Genomic DNA, 16,987 nt, shown 5'->3' on the forward strand with positions numbered 1-16,987 from the left:
AGGGCTGGGCCCAGGAACTGGAACTGTATACCAAGAAACCTGTTTTTTCTCTTACTCTAGTCTGTGGCAGTCGTATTATTACCTTCAAGCTACATAATCCAGCACAAACACACATCTGGAATTTTCGAGAAATAAGTGTCAAGTGTTATTTTTCCTGATTGTTAAATAGTGATCTGCCTCATTGCTCCACACACATTTCAGAGACTGAAATATGTAAATTAAAAATAAAAATGGAGTCACTTCGGCAACCCAGTGGTATGTAACACTTCTTGAATGAATTGGATGCTTTAGATATGAGGAAGACTTCTCCTAGAAACATATAAGGAATGAAGCACGAAGGTCTGGACGTCTTAGGGGCTCCTGAATAAACTGATCGATCCAGTGTTTAAGGGGGTGCAGGGGCAGCGATGGGGCACTGAAGCCCCTTTTCCACCGGTTGAAAAAACCCACTGACATGTGGGTTTTGTCTACAATGGGAATAGATACAATCAGCATTCAGTCCCGACTCAAATGACTCTGCAGCAGACAGGTTTTCATTGGCTCCAGCTCCGATCGGCAGTGATGGAAGTGAGCCATCCGAATAAAAGCGTTTATTTGGCAAGACAGCGAGGTGAGAGAGTGCCTCAGTCTCCTGGGTATTCGTGACATTGAACGAAAAACAGGAAAAGCAAACTCCTCTACTGGCAATGACAAAGAAGTCATCCCCTTTTGTCAGCAGGTTAACCCTGTTTTGGTGTAAAAGAGGTATCAGTGATGGCGGTACTGAACTGACAGCGGAATGACAGGTTGACTTACAGCTGAATGGCACAGGCATGTCAGGTTGAGAGAATGAGCCGGTGGAGCCTGGAGACAGCAGGAAGTGGAAGGCGCAAGAAGGCAGCCTTCCTGACTGAACCTTCGCTCAGCTTCATGTCATTTGTTTTAGAAACACATCGATTTTTCTCTGTTTTAAGAAGACAAGACTGGTGTTAGACTGAAATACTTGATATATTTGACTTGATTTGATCAAATCGATAAATTGATAAAGTTGTAGGAGGCAGGAGATATGTAGCGCGTCTGCATGTGCACCTCCGGCTTCGTTCTTTAAGCGATTGTACTGTTGCTGTTTAGAAAATATATGTAGTATTAATGTAGTTTTCATAAGTTGAAATTCAATAATTCATTTTTAATCAGCAGCAGATTTATTCTTATGAATAGTTATATTAAATATTTACTAGTAATAATACATTGATAAGAACAACGTTAATGCAGTATTTTGAAAAATAAATAAAAACCTGGCGGGTGTTCGCTTAGTTAGCAGAAACACAGTCTGAAATATTAGTAACATATTAATAACTGCTCGATAGCGACTAAACAGTTTCTTCTTTAGAATACAGCCGGTAACGTAAACTGACTGAGAGCAGGTTTAGCACAGTGTTGTACCTGCAGGGTTGGTTAAACAAACAGAAGGTGGATGAGTAGAAGAGGCGTACGTCGCAGTAAAGCATGAATGACAGTGCACATTTCCCTCTGACACCTATCAGCCAAACAATAACATTCCACATGTGTTGCACAATCGTCGGCTCTGCCTTGTCCTCAAGCTGAAGGTTTCAGAGTTCACACCGAGCAGCCTCCCCCTGCACGGGGCGTCCTCTTTCCGTGAGTGACCAGACGGTTCACATGCTGCTTTTATTAAGTCTAATTAGTCTTACCAACATAAGAACACAGTGTTTGTCAATAGCCTTGGCATTGGGCGGGAAGACTCGGCTAATGCCATCGCTCTGTGGACTCTCTCACCCCCACAGCACCACAGCACCACCCCATTCATCCCCCACACCTTCCCCCTTTTTTCCGCCACCCAACTTCAGTCAGCCGCCTTTGTTGAAAAGGCCTCGAGGAGAGGTCATTGAGTGCAGGAATGCTATTGCTCACTGTGTGTGTGTGTGTGTGTGCAGGGTCTCCATAGTCTGTAATTAAATTCTCCTCATGCACTTGGTGCATTGGGAGCATGAGCCAAGATGGTGACTGTGAAAGTAGCGCTCTGTGACACGCTGGTCAAAGCTCGTCTCCCGGCCCTCTTTGACACCCACTGGCCCCTGCCTGTGCGCGGCCCCCCAGCCTCGCTTTGGAGCTCCACAACTTAGATTTTTCAGAATCAAAAACCCTCACATGTCCCGAAGGTTTCTGCGTGGATGCATATGAATATGAATACCTTCACTAATCTGGGGGATTAGCTGCGGGATTGTCAAACTGTGTCTCTGACCCCTAAAAAAAACACACTCCTTGACAGGCAGCACTTTGCTGCTGCATTTCTTATTGAGCATTTAGCTCCTTATATAAAGACACCTCTGATTTCCCTCTGTCACATTTGACTTTTAAATTGTGAGTACACTCATAATCCTCATATACTTATTATGCATATCAATTTCTAGTCATGTGCAGAGTGCAGTGAAATCTGTGCCTGTCATCTGAATTCTTAGAAGTCAAAATAACACTTGGATTAAGCTGGTGGCTCCACAGTCCGATGTTCAGAGAGCCAGTCAAGAAGCAGCAAGTTTCAAGTCAAACTGAAATGTTCTTGTTCTGCAAAGAAACATATACTGAAATGATGGTGCAGTTATTGTACAGATTTTCAAAAGAGCGTAGAACCACTTGTCAGCTGATGTTGTATCGTTATCTTCTGTGTCGCTAGTGACTGGAAAATACACTGCACAGCCTATGATTATGCTTAAAAACCTTTTCCTCCATTTCTCATTAAGTCCACAAATAGTTAGCTATGAGCATTTAACAATTAAAGCTGTGTGTCTTTACAACAGGAGTATAGTGACTACAGGATAGACATTGTGCAGATGTATATTGTTTGTTAGTCGGTAAAGGGCAAAAAAAGGGGATTGGCTTCTTTTTTTCATTGCAGGTAGAGAAGTCGGCCTTCCTGTTTTTTCCCCGATGCATCACGTTCAACATTCCAATATCACACTGACAAAAACCTGTTTCTACTGCACACTCATTTGACCTGGGAGTGAATGCTGATTGTATCCATTCCCATTGCAGACATAAGACACGTGTTAGTGGGTGATAATGAGTTTTTTTAGTGTAAAAGGGACTAAAGTCGGTTGGTTCTTCGGACACAACAAGAACATTCATCACGTTGGGGGAAACCACTTCTTCCCTTAGATTTGTATTCCAAGTGGAAGTGGAAGCTAGCTAGCCTAGTTTGCCAACATTAGCACTGATTCCCGCTAGGTGTAACTTTTAATTCCTGTTGTATTCAAAGGAGGGAGCCCAGTGTGTTAGCGGCTAACACACCATGCAGGGTTAGGGCTAAGGGATTGTTGTGAGTGAGATATTGCACCATTTAAACACAGCATGTCCTGTAATCCTCTGGGGAACATAAACAATACAGTAGGTGTTGCAAGGGTGGGAGCTTAATAGAAGTTAGGTTCATTTCATATTTGAGGTTAATGTTAATGTTTCTAGTCAGGTGAGGTGTATTGTGAAAAGGGTGCTTTCTCCCCCTTTTTCACTAGGCCCTGTCTCCCTATATTAAAACATTTGGTCATTTGATTATTATTTGAAGTTTGATTATCAATTAGATTCTGTAGATAATCTGGTTTTGAGTTGTGTGCTGTATTATTTTACAGCAAGTATGTGTTGACAGTTTATTTTGTTATGTCTGTGATGCTGCTCTGTTTGTTGTTTTCCAGATATGTGCATGGGGTCGATCAGGGAGAGTGACAACAGGTTTACACAGATCAGGTCTCTGAGAGAGGAGGGGCTGGGCAGACTCAAGGTGACAGAGAATGGGTGACGTGTGCCGCATCAGATTACATTTTAGTCAACCTATTGCATTTACCTGCTGTGTATTTGTGCAGATAGATTGAATTGATAGGTCAGCAGTAGCCCAGAGTCCAAACTTGATCTTGTCTTGAGTGGGGTTTATCTTTGTCTTTCTGTTTAGCTCACCTTATACTTACCAGCACAGGTGGTAGGTTCCAAGCAGGTGAGGGTATAAAGCTAAAATGCCAGTCAGTAGTGAAGGGGGGGGGGAGAGGAGTTGGCATCTTGTTGTGAGGCTGCAGATTTTTCTAGTTTTGTGGTATTTTTCGTTCTCTAGTATGATTTAGTTTTTTTTTGCATTTCCCAGGGATCATTCAGTTTTTCTGTTGTACCTTTTTGTTAATAAAATGCAGATTTTTCTGGGGGGTGACGGCGCTACATGTATAAACGTTTGTCAATTATTTGTTTTGATTTATTGCGTTTTAGAAATCACCCTGTGCGTGATTATAAAATGTAATCATCCCGTTCCCCGTACATACAGTATGTAGATCTTTTTTTTTCTACAGTCTTTTTCTAAATCTCACTCACTTTGATGTTCTCTCCACACATATATCAAATGCCTCGTGGTGGTGGTGTTTTGATGCCAGCAGCAGCAGCAGCACCATCTCAAATCACCAGTTTAATGTGTGCAGCAGCAGCAGAGGGGGCTGCTCTTTGAATGCCACTCAAGGAATATCCAGTGAAAAGTGAATACCGCTGTGAAGATGGGGCTGTCTGCTGTTCTATGATAATTCGTAATTACATGCAAACTCCCTGGGGGCAGTCTTTACATTAGAAATTAAAACGTCTCCAGTGAGTGTTCGCTTGTCCAAACAGGATGTGAGCTCCTTCCAGAACAAAACCCTGCCTCCCTCACATGGCTTGTGTTTGAGCCAAACAGCGTTCTCCAGCTTACCTCCCTCCCACCGCCCCGCTCCGCTCATTTAGCATCCTGCATTTGTGTTTGTTTTGGTCAGTATTCAGAGGTGAAAACTTGTTAGTCAATATTATGGTACTATGGCTATAGGATATTTCTATAGAAACCTGTATTGCAGGGGTGGGAAATCTCCACTCTTGTGTAGCCAACAAGATACTTTGATCCAACCGCAAGACAATTCGTAGACACAAAAATACATTAAATAATGAGAAAAATATTTATTTTACAGTCGTTTTTTGCCATTCACTTATTTACACAACCATTCATACAGTGTATCTATGTATGGTACTTTCTCAATGACAATGGGTAATTTCGGTTTCAGTATCTTGCCCAAGGACACGTCGGCACATGGAATGGGGGAGACTGGAATCGAACCGCCAAACTTTTGTTTAGTGGATGACATGCTCTACCCAGTAGATGAAGAATGTTACTCCTTCCAAGGGAAATGGAAAAATTATAATTTATGATGAATTAAAAATGAGTCAGTCTGTCTTGTTTGCAGTGATGACAAAGTCCAATTACAGCTGGAAACATGGTAAATTGGATGAGTTGAGTTTGGTTCTGAAAGAGACAATGTTATACACAAGGCAAGTTGTGTGGGGAATGAGCTAATAGCTAAGCTGAAGGAGAATTAAGAATTCAGAGGGAGGATTTATGAACAACCGAACAAAGTCAAACTGTTCCAAAGTGATCCTATAGCTCAGCGCTTATGGCTTATACCATATGGGTGTAAATTCTCTGAGCACCAAGTCCCCTGTTTGACTCCCAGAGGAATCAAGGGAACTACTGTGTGAGCTGATATCTGGTTTACTGCTGTGAAGTGCACATAGACATACTCAAACAAACTGTGGGTGGAAGTAAATTCATTTGTAAAGATGAAGGGGAAACCTTTGGTGGAACACAGAGAGAGCAAAATCAGAACGGTCTCAATTTACAGGCTGCATCCTTTGGAGACTGCATTTGAAGACCGACTGCATCACAGTGGCGTGACTATAAAGGATGCAGCCTTTGAATTGAGACACAGCTGCTATGTGGTTTTAACCTTCAAGGTGGACAACATCAATTACCTCTCAGGGCCTAACGTCAAGCAACAAGGTCCCAACCAGCTTCTCAGCCCTCTGCTTCCAAATGTAAGAGATATCTGAAACTAAATGTAAAGCCTTGGGTAGAGGTAACACTGCATGTTCATACTCTGAAAGAACAAACGCCAGCAATGACATCTGAATATGCTGACGAGTGTTTAAAACTCCTTCAGACATTAAGCCACAGGTTTCAGGGCATGAAGTAACTGAACATATTTGTAAAGCTGTTTAATCTGGAACCAGCTGATGTGCCTGACAAAGTACTTCACAAACCCATTGGGCTGCAAAGTAACGAGTTCAAGGCTTATTCAACAACCTCCCTCTGCTCAAGATCTACGAGCTGTATCCTGAGGTTTTTATAATATGTAATATATAGTACTAATAAAATAAAATAAAATCTGCTGGGATAAAAACGACCTCAACTCGAAAAGAAGGCCAAAGAGAAGAGTGCAAGAGAAGGGTCAGATCTAATATGGAGGAATGAGCTGAAATTTAAAAGTTTACGCTAAAAAATCAATCCTGTGAAGAGCAGGAAGCCAGTGAAGGGAGCACAACACAGGTGTAACATGGTCCCTCTTTTTCTTTCCTGTCAGGAGGCGAGCAGCAGCATTTTGAGCTGCAGGCGTTGAATGGTTGACTGGTCTAAGCCCACATACAAAGAATTACTGTAATCAAGTTGAGAAGTTATGAAGGCATGGATCACCCCTCTAGAGCTTTAGGTGGGAGATAGGCCTTTACCTTAGCTCTAAGTCTCAACTGAAAGAAGCTAGACCAAACAACGGAGGAAGTCAAATGTAAGAACACTGTCAAAATAAACACTCTTCACAGAGGAGTGAATATTAGGGGCTAGAGGGCCAAGGGAGAAATCTCACTTTTCAGGCGTGTACTGACCTGCACTCAGTTCATAATTGTCAGTTTCATTTTTCTTAGGCTTTCGCTAAAAACAAATAATATCTAAGTTGACAGAATTTGCAATCACTTGTTATTTTAGTAATATTGACTGCTGGAGTGTGGAGTCTCATTGTGTTTTATCCCTGGAATCCCCCTAAAAGTCAATCGTCATTATCCTTGCATCATGGATTTATGTTTTTTCAAGGTCTAGTTGTTTAAAGTGCTGACATTTAAGAATGTTTTGCAGTATAAATGAACACAATTTTTATTTCTTTTACATTTTGTGAATTCAATTCCACTTTATTTGTATAGCGCCAAATCATAATATACATTATCTGAAGGCACTTTACATATTAGGTCAACAATCATATTGCTGCCTCATACACTTGTGGGTTAAGAATTACAATTTAATTTGTTTGCGTTGCTACAATGATCAGTTGTCAGTTGTTATAATGATCCAAAACATACTTATATATAAGATGTGATCAAAGACTGTTGTTGAACATGTACGTTTAACCTGTGGGTGAAAGTCAGATTCTCATACTGCAATTATAGATGCAGTCTATTAATCATCATATTGATTTCACAGAGATCCTCATCAGCTCTGGTCAAGTTAACAGAGTAGAAATAAAGGCAGTTCATAAACAGAACCACCCAGCGCTGAGCTGCCATCTACTTGAATTGAATCACTCTTAAACAATAAGAGCAGAGCTGAATCACACTGATACCTCTGATCACTGTAGTGTTCTCTATTTGGGCCGTCTGGTACAAGAGCCACACCACCTCGCCTGTACTTGCAACCCTCCTGTTCAAGGATAACAGGTGTCAGGTTCTTTTCAGCATTGAATGGCCTGTCCCATTACATCTCTGAGCTTCTCTGCCCTCTCTCCACTCTCAGATCCTCCCACCTGTACGGCTCCCGGCTGTCCCTTGGTCCAGGCTGAAGGATAAAGGCGATCAAGTGTTTTCTGTCCCAAAGCAGTTTAGCATTTACAATTAGTTCCCCCTCTGTAGACATATTAAAGGCTACCCATGTTGTCTCTGGCTTTTTGAGTAGTTTGTATCCACTTTTTAGACTTTTCCATTTCTATTTCTGATTTATTTTAGTTTATTGAGTTATTGTGCTTCTCATGTTTATCTAGTACATTATTTCAACTCAGGTTGTTTAAATGTGCTTCATAAATAAACTCGACTACTTATCAATGTGATATTGTGTAACTCTGGGTAACTGGAAAAGAGACGCAAAAGTGTGCTGAATGAACTGCACCCCCCCCTCACCCGAAAAGTGGATGAGCAAATAAATATAATGTGTCACAAATTACCAAAGCGGTGTCATTAGAACTGCTACATGAGAGAGACATAAAGTAACTGAGGATAAAATAGATACACAATTATAATGAGCTCTAAGTAATAGTAAAAATAATTGCTAAATGTTTCCATAATAATGATAACTTAATTTATGTTATACCCATAGTAAAAGCAGTTTGGTCTGTTTCATAGTAACACGCAGGTGTAAGTGCCCTGAGGGCTGTGTTCAGCTCCAGTCCCAGGGAGACATCACAGTGTGACAGTGAGTCAACATCAACAACTACACCAGGACCTTGAACCTGAAGCAGCTGAATGGAACTCAGCTGTGGCTGTTTGACTGTTTACACCTGTGCTTTTCTGTGACACATCAAAATGTCTTGCCATGGAAAAAAGGCCCATATATGAAATGCTCTTCAAAAGTCAACGGTTGCACACACAAACGTCTGAAACATTAGTAGACAATGAACTTTTATTCATACAGGTTAATATTTTCTTTTAAAAATGTAATTGTAAAAAACACTACTTCCAAATTGAATTCAAGACGTTTAAAGACTTTTCTTTTCTATTTGGGATAAACTCCCTTTCAGGGCCCAGCTTTTTTCTTTTTCACTAAACAGTTTAAAACATACTTCAAACATGTAATTTTGTGTGGAAATGTAGTTTGACTCAAAGAAAAATAGTAAAATAAACTGCCTTATCATAGAGTTTTAAATGAGTAAAATAAAGTGTCTTATATTAGAGTTTCAAATGTGGTTTGACTCAATAAAAACTATCTTAAATTAGAGTTTTGCATTTAGTTCAACTCAATATTAGTAAAATAAAGTGTCTTATATTAGAGTTTTAAATTAGTAAAGTGTCTTGCCTTAGACGTTTAGATCTGGTTTGACTTAAGGAAACTGAGTACAACAAACAGCCTCACCTGAGTTTGAAATATATAGCGTGACTCAGAGTCAGAGACAAAGAGCAGAGTAAACCGTGCTCTCCTCTGCACTTAGTGAAAATACCTTGAGTCATGTTGCTCCATCATGATGATGGGGGAGAGGGGGCGCCGAAAAGAGCGGGCGCGAGAGGGGCGGGGTTTCAGACGAGCGGGCCCCACTAGTGCGATTCACCAAGCTGCGCTGCGCACGTTCGAGGGCGTACGCGCGCGCCAACGATGTTGTGAATGAGGGGATGGGAGTGACGTCAGCGGCCGAATGTCAACAATGTAGCGGCGGAGAGAGACGGGGGGGGAGGGGGAGGAGGCTCCAGTCCAGAGGAACAAACTGCGGAGACGGAGCGCTGCACCAGCACGCGCACACACACACTCACTCGCAGACACGCGCGCACGCACACACGTAACACAACAGACCGGAGAGACGCTCGTGTTTTGTTGTGAAGTGAGAAAAGAGCCGAGGCGCACCGACGCGGGGCGAAGAAGAAGAAGAAGAAGGAGAAGAAGGAGAAGAAGAAAGAGGAGAAGAAGAAGGAGGAGAAGAAGAAGAAGTGGGCTCAGCGCAGCTCCGAGGAAACGACAAAGAGAGCCATCATGTGAAAGAACTTAACGTGGGAAACGGACGACAGGGCTGGAATACGAGCGGAAGAGAAAGTCAAAGGTGAGCCGCCGTGCACGTTTCTTTACGTCCCCCCTCTCTCACGCCGACTCGTGTCTGCGTCGCGTTATTTCTGCGAATCCTTCAAAATCTGTGCCTCTTGTTGATATGCGCCCACAAAGCGAGTTGAAAGTTGGTGTGGAAGCGGCGCTGCAGCCGGGAGACAGCCCGCTGTCACACACACACACACGGGCGCAGAAGTGACTTGTAGTAAAAGAAAGAAGGGGATGGATAGGAGAGGACAGGAGGAGAAGCCCTGCGTGCACGGCAGCTGGAAGCAGCGGGCGGCGGTGCGGGTACTGAATGGGGTGTAATGCGCCGGGGTGTGAACGCGGGTTCAGGAGTGAAACACAACTCTGCACCACATCCTGTTGTGCTTTGAGTCAACGCGCCGTGTGCGCTCCCCGTTTTTCTCTGTTGTCTCTGTTCGTGCAAAGTCGAGGCGTTGCTGGTCCCGGTGGAGAGCTGGACACGCTGCTGCTGCTGTCAGGGAAAACACTCCAGAACACAAACACGACAACACAACACGGGAGCTGTCACTCGGGAGCGTCATTAAACGTCTCCCTGAGTCACTTCATCCATCACATTCAAAAAGGAGCATGCTGTTGTTATTTCACGCTGCATTTGTATTGACTTTCGATCGTTGCATTTGTGGTTACACCCCCTCATTAATATACCTTGTGAAAAAACACAATCAAAAATATTTGCTGTGTAAGGACGAGCCTTATTTGCTACGACAGCCAATGGAATCCTCTCATCTCCCCACGGTGCCGTTTAACCACCCGTATTTTCGTCGTCTTTAGTCTTAAGCCCTTATGTTTAAAAAAAACAAACAGACCAGGAGCAAGTTCGACTACCACCAGAAGCAAATGTAAAGTGATTAAACTCCCACACACATTGGTGGCTCTGTAGTCCACTCACAATGGTGATGGAATAAGGCGCTGCGCCTTTACGCGCGGTCCTGCTTTGTCATGAGAATTGATGCTGCAGTCGTGGCTTAGTCAGTCCCTGTCACTCTTATTGTGTAGGAGTCAGTGTTGTACTATATGATGCAAGTCGTACATAACGGTTTATGTTATATGTTTGTATACATTTAAATGACATTTGTTGGGAATCACATTTTTGCACATTCATTTTTTCTTGTTAAAAACCCTTTTAATAAACCAAATTAATAGCACATGATGTTATGCAACTTGTTACAACCTTAAAGAGAAATAGTGGAGTTTACATTTTTAAATTGGATTATAGTTTTTAAATCGGCGTCCACGTTTGCTTTGCTGACTCGGGAACATGAGAAGCAGCGTGCATGTGTCACACACAGGCTGCGGGGATGTTTACTGTCAGAATCAGACCGCAGGATAAACGTGTTTGTACGTTTTGGGGATCTTCTGTTGTTCGGTTCCCCGAGTGGCCGAAGTCACCGGGGGAGTGGAGCGATGCTGTCATTAATGCGGTGATACAGCAGATTTGGAGGGAGCGGTGTGGCGTGCACGGGCATCGCAGCCTCTTTGTTAGTGCTGATGCAACGCGATGATGCCACCGGTGGAGGGAGGGGGTCGCGACGTCTCCCCCATCCTCAGGCATCCCTGTCATCATCATCCAGTGCAGCCTTCGTCCCCGCACAGAGTGATGACATTGAGGATGAGTGGGGGAGTCACGCAGCAGCAGCGGAGACAGCGGGACCGGTGCGGGATGAGCTGCCGGTGCGTGCGCGAGTCAGAGACGCACCGTGCACAGGTTTCGTAGTAAACCCCCCGTTGTCACCGGAGAAGCTGATGATATTAAAAACGCTCAGTGACGTCGCTCCGCTTTCGCAACACGTGTGCGGCTGCAGCACCCATGCGCAGTGTCGTGCACGGCGCCTTTTGTTCTGTACAGTATCCCCCCCACCTCATGCACTGCCCTTCTTTTTTCATTGGCAATCCCCTGCTTAAATTGTTGGGATGCATGTGTGCGCGTGATCGTGTGTGTGTGTGTGTGTGTGTGTGTGGTTGGGGAGGGTGACTCAGTCAGGCTTAAATGCCACTTCATCCAGTCTGCCAGTTTCTCCTGCTGTTGTCACGTTGCCATTGTCTGCTGTGTTATCGGTCACATTTGTTTATCTGCATCATATTTTACACTTTTGTAAAATAGTATGAATGGATCCAGTCCCTTCTTTACTGGTTTAAAAAGTGATTAATTGCTTTTTTTTGGCTCATTGAGGTGATAACAATGATGTAAGACAAGATAGAACATTGTTACTCAAGAGCTGGATGGTTATGAAATCAATATTATAATAATGTTAAGATAATTTTGGCGTATGTACACAAAATGACACATTGCACATATCTAATGTTATATTGTACATATATTTCTCTTTTATAACACACCACAGCCAAGTCTTTGGATGTGAAAACCTACCTGGTGATAAAACCCGATTCTGATTCTAAAATAATAATAATAAATGTTTGGTGCAGAGAACTGTTTTAAATCAAACAAAACTTTACATTAATCCAAACCTGCAACAATCTGTCTTCATTTTCTAATCACATATTTAATTTGGGCAACAAAGCTCAGTGAAATAATATGTATGACATATCACAATATCACAGTACGACTCCACCGGATGCCAGTAAACAAGGATTGCCCAGTTATTGCATCACATAGTCCTGAATTGCCTCTCTCGTCTTTGCCCCGTGCATTATTATAAAAGCTGCAGCTTAAAAGTCACATGATGAGTAACACAGACTGAGGTCTGGAATGACCCCCACCCACTTTCATTTTAGATTATTAATTGTACAGTTAACTCCCCCCAATCTGAGGAAATCCCCACATTGCCAGAAAAAAAACCACCCATGGCTTGTGACCTAATTGTCCAAAATGGGCGCTACACCCATATTGGGGTGTTTACCTCCCTAAAAAAAGAAAAAGAAACTTTGTTTAAAGGACCTAGGAACTGTTATAATTATAGAAAACCTTTTGCACAGTTTTTTTAAAGCTTTCTTCTTCCTCTTTTCTGTCGCACCACAACTGAAAATGCATCAATATGAGCTGAGGAAGAGCCCACTGAAATCTCACCCAGCAACAGGAACCCACATGTTAAATTTCTATTCTGACCTGTAGTGTTCAGGTCCTCCATTGCCACAGAGCTCATAGTAATCATGTTTTATAGCACTGCACTTCCTGTCAAGCTAATTGAAATGCTAATGACAGAAGAGTGTCCAAAAGTAACAAAGCACTTTTGGGTTAAAGATTTATGAATTTGCAGCCGAAGTATAGGACACGATAAAGTGATCTCCTGCTGCGATCCGAGATGGATTCCCCCTGAAAACAATCCCAGCAGTCGCCTAACTGCATCATATTTTATTTTCATGAGGCACAGTAAAGATAAAGCTGATCCTCCTGACAGAAATTAACAAAAAGCTGTACATCCACATCTCTCACATAGATTCTTTCTCCCCCCTCTGCATCATTAAAGGATTGTTTGCATCACTGAGGATATTTGAGTAACCCCCCACCAGCTTCGCTCCACATCTCATGTCGGTGCCTTGGCTCGGAAAAAAAAAAAAACATGTTCCCATAGCTCTCCCACGTCAGCACAAAGGCATGTTTGACTGGGCTGCTGCCAGGGTGAGGCGTACATGGAGCAGCACTGCTGGGAGAAATCTAAGATCCTGCACTTTACACCAAGGGCTATTGTTCCCACCCCTCCACACCACCTCCCTCCTCCTCCATCATGTCATGGCCGCTCATTCTTCCTCTACTGTCGTTCACGGCAGTGATGTGCACTGGTGTTTTTTTGTTTTTTTGCTCGCCATGTGAAATCAGATTGTATTATCCCGCCAGAGCCATGCAGCTCCCGTCAGTCTGCGGTTCCAGAGTCAGAGTGTTTCTCTCTCTCGCAGTGTGTTTGCTGCTCAGTTGCCAAGAAGATATCAAATCTAAACCACCAGAGGCACATTTGTAATTGCTCAGCTTTTGTTTGGATGTATTTTTTTTTTTTCATTGGGACAAGTAAATCATCCTGATGGTTGCGTCAAACCTGTTTGATGATCTCACAGACTTGTCCTACTGCCTCAAGCTTAGCCTTGTGAACTCCTTATACTTGAGTAACCCATCCTGCAGTCATCCAAGTTTATAACTGTGCAAGACCCATTGAACTAGTGAAATTATGCACATGTGGCCCTGATAGCTTTGGAAGTAAAGCACTGGAATAGTGGAAGAGGGAGGGTATAGGAGTGAGGTGTTTGTGAAGTGGCGCTTGGTGAACAAAGAGAAAACATTTAGCATAGTACAATGTCCTTTTTGTACTGGATTACTACAACTACTACAACGAGTGGCAAGAGGAGGGAGAGCACTGCCGAGGTCTGTTTGAACGTGCACGCTCTGAACTGGGGTGGGTTCAGTGCAGAGGTGCTGCTGCTTCCTTTGGTCTCCTTATATTCAGTGAGCAGGAGGTTGTACTGCTGCTGAGCCTGGCTCCACTGCTTGCACCTCAGCTCCTCAGTCAGAACGGACTAGTCTCCAGCAATTTAGCTTATTCATAATAAAGTGTAAAGGTTCTGACATTTGTGAATTTAATTCTGAGTTTAATATTACAACTTTTAACTTAACGCAATAAGTGATAACGTGATATAATTCTTTTTTTTTTCATAATGCCGACTTTGTAGGATTGTTTAAACCCATGGTTTGATTTCAGTTTGGATTTCCTCAGATTTCTGTTCACAGTTCTAAGAATTCTGACAATTCTTACAAAATATCAAGTTAAGCCTTCGCTTCACTGACATTTTCACACACATGCATTTCACAGAAACCAAATGTTGTTCCTTGTGAGCCACATTTATTAGGAATGTTTTTTTGGAAATTATTTCAATGCTCTGTTTGTCCACTGAAATCAGATGGTAAATTTAGCATTAGAAAAAAGTGTCAGTGTCAAAATTATAGTATAATAATAACCCAGAATTGTGAGAATTGACTCTTACCTAAGTCTTTTTAATTTCATTTAGAATTGACTTAAATGTATCCCTCTAACATAATTCTGTGGATTCTGTAATAAATCTGAATTCTGAAGAGTCTCACATAAATCAATAAGTTGAAAAGTATTTGTAGCAATATTTGGAACTTGGTTTTATTAAAATATTTCTAAACTTCTTCCATATATTTTAAATCTAATTTGAAATTCTGACAAAAAGAAAAAAACTGTCAAAATGGTAAGGTTTTTCATATCAGCTTTAATTTTGACTTTATTAGACAAAACTCAGAAACAATCTGTGCTTCAGTGTCTGACTTAAAACATAATGGCTCATTCTTAGGAATCTGAAAAAGGACTTCCTCACATTTCTGCTTTTGATGTTGTTTCCTGATAAATGGTTTGCTTTTAATTTCAGTTCTCCCTTCAGGAATCAAATTCAGTTTCCTAATTATCTTCGGTATGCGTCAGTTTGTCTGTTGTCAGTTGGACAGTTCACAGAGTCAGTTCACTGACTTTGGTGTGAGTGATATGTGTGCCACAGTTTCCGATGGGAACAAGAGTGGCCACAGAGCCACATGAAGTGCCTTTACTGTGTTAGATATTCACCTTGGTAACAGTAATGGCGCCATTATTACAGCACATAAAAATGGTGCCTCCTCCATGTATTCATGTTGGATTTTCTTAGGGTTGCAGTGCTTATTCATAGTAAACACTGTTGTCTGTGTACTCCCCGGAGCCCACCCCCTGCTGCCACTGTAGAAACAATATGCAAACCATATCAAATTAGAGCAGAAAGCCAGAGTAAATAGTGTGTCTCTTGGTTTAGGCCTCCTTTGGTGTTAGCAACTCTATGTCCTCTCAGGGAACACTGAAGCACGGTTGTAGTGGCAGTTACAATTTAAAGTCCCGCACTTGTCTCGGCAGCTGCTGAGTCACATAATGTGGATGCTCATGCCGAAAAGATAAAGAGCCACTGCTGCACTGCGACCTCACACAGTCTCTGTCTTGACTGTCAGTCCTTTATTCATTTCTATGGTTTTTGTGATTAACTAAGAGAAGCAGCTACCAATCAATCAATTGCATTTCTACAGAGTAATTTATGTTAAGGTTGTTTACAGCTGATAGTTTCCAAGGTCAAGATTGAGCTTGAAAGCTCAACATGTAAGTCATTGTGGATTAAAAGTCCTGTGTTGCCAAGCTGGCTCCTTAGTGTGACATTGTTCAAAAAAAGGACCCATGAGTCCAAGATGTGTTTTGTGCCTTTTATTAATATTTAAACTTAAGGTTAAACATGAAGGTTAACAGAAAATATTGCAGCCCTACTTCTGCCTTTGTGTGTAACTCGTAAATATATAGTGAAGTTATGGCATCCTGAGCAGAGAATGAAGGCCCACTCCCTGTGTACGCTTTGATCCGAGTTTCTGTGTACTTTTGTCTTGGTAAGTGGTTAGGGTGCATGTGCATGTGCACAGTGTAACGTCTTTCAGAGCACCTGAACAGTGCAACCACACTTGTAACCTGCCAACCTCAGTGCTCTTAAAACAGAAACCAATGGCTACACCTTATCTTATTCTTTTTATTTATACTGACTATGGGCTACACACATCATGTTATGGCTATGTTAACGATGCTAGCTATGCTAAGCACAGCTTGAAATTAAGCTTTAAAAACATGCTCAGACACCAACAGGAGCACCAACCAACAGATGACAAGCCACACATCTATTTTAAAAGTCTGCTCATAGACTGTATATAGAGATGGACGACATGTCAGCTCCCAAAAGTGAAGCTAAAATCACATTTATCGCCCCCTGGTGGCTAGCTGTGGTATAAACTAGGTCATAAACCCTGCCTCCTTCATGTTAGCAGCATGGAACGTGGACCAAACTGAAATAAAAATCAAAGTACACATTCACTTTAAAAGCCATGCTTTTGAAATGACTTGAAATCTGCAGAAAGAGTGAAGTAGCCCAAGTAAAACTAAATACTGTAGAAGGATTGCATCTATTGACCCTACTTTTTGAAGTAGCACAAATTAGACATCTGTGTAAATGACGATAGAATAAACAGTGTTAATTTTGACCCCACCCCCCGCCCTGCACAGGCAGAAGAATGCTGTTCTGTGCGTCTTCGTCTGAAATCTGAGGTCATATCCTCATATGTGACACCCTTTTGTTCTGTTCACTGACATCGCAGTACCCACAGAAACAGTGGAAGGTTACCAGTTGTCACTGTTTTTTCCCTCGTACTGAGTTGGAGTTAAACTCGTCACACTGAAATGAATATGAAATATGACACTAACCTTTTACACACGTTGCTGATGAGGATTAAAATTGTTGGCCTTAAAGCAGTTGAGCAATTCTACTTTGTGTTTATACTCATAACCCAGACGGACACAGCAGAGAGGATTGGATGTCCACGGGTGATGAATA

General features: G+C 42.2%; 1 protein-coding gene across 1 annotated transcript in view; it reads left to right on the forward strand.

Annotated features, from left to right (window-relative positions):
- Window positions 1-9,269: 9,269 nt before the first annotated feature.
- Window positions 9,270-16,987, forward strand: part of bach2b (BTB and CNC homology 1, basic leucine zipper transcription factor 2b) — a 93,872-nt gene continuing 86,154 nt past the window's right edge. Inside the window, exon 1 of the mRNA XM_035144336.2 lies at window positions 9,270-9,608. The gene's annotated coding sequence lies outside the window, so the exon portion shown is untranslated. The remainder of the gene's footprint in view (window positions 9,609-16,987) is intronic.

The sequence above is a fragment of the Hippoglossus stenolepis genome, chromosome 20 (assembly GCF_022539355.2).
Source record: "Hippoglossus stenolepis isolate QCI-W04-F060 chromosome 20, HSTE1.2, whole genome shotgun sequence".
Classification (NCBI taxonomy): Eukaryota; Metazoa; Chordata; class Actinopteri; order Pleuronectiformes; family Pleuronectidae; genus Hippoglossus; species Hippoglossus stenolepis.